Source organism: Salmo salar, chromosome 08 (assembly GCF_965601325.2).
Source record: "Salmo salar chromosome 08, fSalSal1, whole genome shotgun sequence".
Lineage (NCBI taxonomy): Eukaryota > Metazoa > Chordata > Actinopteri > Salmoniformes > Salmonidae > Salmo > Salmo salar.
The window spans coordinates 15,417,245-15,422,970 of NC_138298.1; positions in this window are offsets into that span (position 1 = coordinate 15,417,245).

Genomic DNA, 5,726 nt, shown 5'->3' on the forward strand with positions numbered 1-5,726 from the left:
TTTAACACTTTTTTGGTTACTACATGATTCCATTTGTGTTATTTCATAGTTTTGATGTCTTCACTATTATTCTACAATGTAGGAAATAGTAAAAATAAAGAAAAACCCTTGAATGAGTAGGTGTTCTGAAACTTTTGACCGGTAGTGTAGAACATGCACAGGGCCCATGTATGATATGAGGTACTAGTTAGCTTGTTTGTAGTTCATTCTGTTGGTTTTGGATGTATAGGGAACTGGATGAGTTGAACTGAGGAAAGAATGAGTATGATGAGACAGAGTAGATGAAATAGTGATGGTTGGTGTGATGGTGTCTGTAAAAATGCTTCACTGATGAAAAGTGACAACCTTGTCCTGTTGTTTGATGCTGGTGTTTTATAATGAGGAAATTATATTGCCTTAAGTCGTTTACTTTACATGAAGTAGTGAAGGTGTTTAATGTAATGTTGAACCTTTTCCAAAGTATTCCAAAATACATTTTTATCAAAGTTTGGGTACCTGATTTACAGAAAAGGTAAAAAGTTACCATAGTGAGAAAAGTTATTTAACTTCTCACATGTATTGTTTTGTGCAATAAAAGTACTGTACTGTAAAGTTAGTGTATGACCATTTTGTTTTAATTAAAAGACTAAATTGACTCTGTGCTGACTAGGGAAGGTATATTACTGGAAACTACCAGAATTTTGGTGTCTTTCTAGGATTTGATGTAATCTATCATAAGACATCTAGTGGCCTTTTGGGGTACTTCAGATTATTACAGGTGTCTGTAATCATTTCTGGCCCTCTGTGTGCCCTAATATATGAAATAATTAGATAAGATGATTTTCAAATAGAATGACAAAGCTGTAAAACATTATCCTAAATAAAAACCAACATAAGGCCCGATTTTGACTCAGGAAATTACGCTTTTCTTACACATGCCTTTCCCATGCACTTCTCAGTAGTTGGTATTCAGACTTACCTTGTGCAGCTTTGCTTTTTTTTTAATTCAACTGCTGAAAACCCTCCCATTTGCTGGCAAACACATTTTCACATTAAGTTTTCATTTAATAGGGTTGTCAGTACATTTATCTTAATAAGCCATCCCTTTAAATACGGTGTACCTTTAATTCAAATTTTGTCCACATTGAAAGAATGGATTCAGAAAATCAGGATCAAATAAATAAATAAATAAATAAATATCTAAATATATGCATATTCATCTCCATTTCAACAACAGCTGGTAGATGTAAAAAAAATACTCTGTGTAGATTATTTAGTAACATTTTGGGGTTAGGAAAGTATGTATGAATCATTAAAAATAAAAGTTTGGAGAGCTTTTATGCACTAAATATATTGATGAATAATAAATAGTGTGTTTTGATTCATCCTGAAAGTTGTCATATTCAAGTTCAACATGAAATATTTGAAAGGGGAAAAAGTGTACAATAGGGGTTGAACAATAGTCCTATAAATCAACCCTAATTCTCACTAATCATGGAACTATATGACAATGCTCCAGGTTTAACCTGCTACTTGTGGTCTGAGTTCCATAATGATTAAGATAGTCTACATGTCCCAAATTATTGCACAACATTAGCCTAATATGATCCACTAATCCTAGTGACCCCCAGGAACAATTTACAAGGTTGTGACAGAGGAAAGAAAGGTAAAGGGAATAGAATGATGCAAAATGTAGGCTACAAATTGTAGAAAACTAACACAAGTGACAGTTATAAATGTATGTGGGTATTACTGATTTACTCCCGATAGTGGCACATTTTTAACATGATACAAATTGGAAAATCAAACGGAGAAAAGCCCGGGTATAGGCTATAATTCAAACATTCTAAAGGCATACATCAAATTATGAGGGCACACAATTCAAATTCTGAATAACAGCATAGCTATTTATAGCCTTTTTCACAGTGGAAAAAGTGCTGCAATACATGTCATGTTGATATGATTTTCAGTTTGCTTCCATATGACTGGTTTCACATTCATCTCCAGGGATCATTAGGAAAAATAATTTAAAACAATTGCTATGTGTATTTACAATCCCCTTCTCCAAACGGATTACTCATTTACCGAGCTCTTATCAATAGCTCTTATCCATTTAGAAATTACAGTGCATGGAGAATGCTGTTAATTCTATTGTAAAAAGTAGATGATTTTTCCACTTGGAACCGGTAGGTTCGCGGCGACCTTATTCATGGTTTCCTCGCATGTAAAGGTGGTGGAATTATGAGGGGAATTAAGTCAAAGTCAGAATACACCTTATCTGTAGACACACCCCCGTCACACCTTCATTTCTTAGTTCTACACACTAAACGAATAGCAGGTGAATAGCATGCTACTCTCTTGCTTAAATTCAAGATCAGGATACGCATAGAGAGAAAAGTGCATAACAAGGGAATAACATTCCATTTACACAGGTTCACCTCGAGTCAGAATCAGGCCTTAGTGAATACCATTGGTGTTTAACATGAGGGTTACAGCATGAAATATTATATATATATATATATATATATATATATATATATATATTTGACATGCTTATTTATTTTATAATGTCAACGTGTATTTGTTGTCAAACTGGTGTCAGTTGTGAACCCAGTCAATAGTTGCAGAGTGAATTGAAAATAACGCCATTGTTGATTCGATAACTTTTTCATTAAATTGACTATTTTCTCTTGAACCATATGGTCTATCTACTAGAAACTCATGGACGATATGGACACAGATATAATAAATGAACAATATATATGAACAAATGTTTTTAGTTATTAAAGTAGAAACGACTGAAGATTGCCATAGATTCTGTTAATTACCAAAATTACTGAAGATTCCAGAAACTTTGGTTAACTACCGGTAGGTTTGCAAACCTAGTGCTGACTGACCTTATCTCAGTTGAACCAAAACATAATATTTAATTCTTGAATCAACACATATGGAAATTGTTTACAATAAACTCCAATGGCTCCATATTGTTAGGTACTTGAATCACAGTGTTAGAGATGGACTTGACTGTGGTTAACATTTTATAATATAATTTCATGTTTCTGTGTTTACAGCAAAAGTATCTTATATAAAGCTTTATGCTCTTCTGATCAATTTGTGTTTATAGTCTGCGGTCCATGAGGACCTGCTGATATTGCTGTTGCTGGTGAGAGGAGAGAGTAGAATGTTTGAGATGGCTGGTCACAAATCCTGGCCCCGGATCGGGACCCTGGATCAGGAGCTGTTGCTCCTCCTTCCCAAATCAGAACCAGGAACGAACTATGAGGGACAGAGACTCCACCACACAGAACACAACCAGTGGACAGGTGGACTGAACAACCTCAGTCCCGGTGGTCATCAGAGAGACAGAGGATCCAGTCAGGGTTCCAGTCTGCAGCCCAGACCCTTGTCTTTACAGTCTCAGTGCAGGGATGGAGCAGGGCCTGGGGCTGATAGACCGTCCTGTTCCTATGATTCAAACACCACAGTATCCATGAACAGAGCAGGGAACAATGTGACCAAGCACCAGACTGTTCATACCAAGGAGAGGCCCTTCAAGTGCAAAGTATGTTACAAGAGCTTCTCTTTCCTGAGTAACCTTACCAGACATAGGAGTGTCCACAATGGGGAGAAAGCAGTGTGGTTTGAGTTTTACACAGGGGATATCTGGGAACCATTCTTCAGCTGACATATTATAACTATCATGTGTCTTGGGGTGAAGGTAATTAACCACATACCCCTTATTACCCTTTGTTAACTTGTCATTTGAAACAGGCTTGAGTAAATGTTTTTAGAGAAACAGTAAACCTAGGCTAAAACAAGGAGAGTTGAATATTTACTGAGGTAATGTAGATGGAATAGTCATTCTAGGGTCGTTCCATCTGATTTTAATCCCTTTTGACCACACCCCTTTATACATATTTCCCCATGGTAGAAGTGGTCAGAAAGCAACTTTTTGGACCTGAATTCCAAAACATTTAGGAGATAAAGGTGCTCAAAGTTGACCCATTTTGCATACCCCACCATACCATGAGACATCTATGTCTTCATCACTGGAAAAGATAACAGTTGAGTTTGATAGAATTTAAAAGCTTACAAACAGGGTTGACAAACTATTTTGTAATAAAAAATGTTTAAAGTCAAACAAATTATTAACTTTTTTATCCTTTAACATCAATTACCTAAAAACGCAAACTGTTTTTCACCCAACATTTAACCTAAATCCAGTTACATTTTTTGTTGATTTCACATTTAATTCAGGTTAAAACGATATGTTGAACTGACGTCTGTGCCCAGGCGGGGGATGTCTAATGGTGCAAAATGGATCAACTTTAAGCACCTCTATCTCCTAAATGTTTTGTCAATCAGGCCCAAAAAGTCACTTTCTTGACCACTTCTACAATGTGCAATTATGTATAGAAAGTTGGCGTCAAATCAAAAAGTTATTGAAATCAAATGGAACGACCACACCCTTTGAGCTATGATCCCAACCAATAAGATCATTTCTCTTCACTGTAAAGGGGTGCACCGTTTGGTGTGACACAGACCCGGTGGAGAATGCAAGACTGACGTGACCCTGTCGGTACTTTTGAGTTTTGATACAGAGTTATTACCTGATAAAGTAATGTTAGGATATGGAAGTTATCCGGTGAGAGCTTTTGTTCCAAACCCCCTACAGTGGGACAAAAGAGTGTGTAGTTTTGGTGCGAAAAGCTGTGTGTGTCAATTGTGGGGGTGCTCATGTTGCTGGGGATCAGAAATGTCCTGTGCGAGTGAGACAGGGTGAGGTTGCCAGGGTGAGAGCAGCGAGGAAAGTAGAAGATGGAGGGCTATGGGTGAGTGAGCCTGGAAGGATCAATGTGAGTAGTAGGCCAGTACAGAGTGACTCGAATAGTTTGTGCTTTAGTAAGGTTGGCTTCTTGGTGTTTATTACTATGGTTATTAATTGTACCGCACGGATGGAATGGAAATCCCAGAAGATACATTTCGTTAGTAGCAGCAGCAGGGAAGTTTTTGGGTGTCAGAGATTTTAGTGCAAAAGAACTACAGGGAATTTTGAGAGAAAGGGTTCCATCCTCCCAGGCCAACGGCCTGGGTTAGTATTTGTTAGGGCCAAAGTAGTGGGAAGGAGTGGTGGGTTTATTGGGGATAGTGGTGTATATGAAGGGTTAGATGAAGGTGCAGTTTCTTTTTTCCTATTCCACTTTTCTGTGAACAAAATGTGCGATTCACACTCTGACCTGCGAAGGGCAGCGATACACAACAAAGCATCTAGTCAGAAGGTGTCGTATGCTGAGGCAGTGAAGATGGGTCAAGGATCCCGTTGAGTAGTAGACTTTTGCCAGTACAGAACGATAGGCCTACAAACGAAACATGCTTCAATAAGGTTGGTTTTTTAGCGTTCATTGCCAGGGTTATCAACTGTACCGCAGGAATGGAATGTAAATCACAGAAAATAGGTGTTGTGGTGGCGGCTGCAGAGAAGTGCTTGGGATTATGAGAAATTACTACGGAAGAGTTACATGGTGTGTTGAATGGTAGTGTTCTGTCCTCCCAGGCTGTTGGAATGGTGGATGATCAGATAGGGTCAACATAATGGAATGAGGGGTGGGTTTTTAATGAATGTTGGGTTAGTTGGCAAGGTTTTTCCTTTTCCCATTTATACTCCAGTCCAGTTGATGGCGGTAATGCAACGTTAATATTGGATGCCAACCGGAATTAAATTGACTGAAGACGTAGTCTGTCGGAAA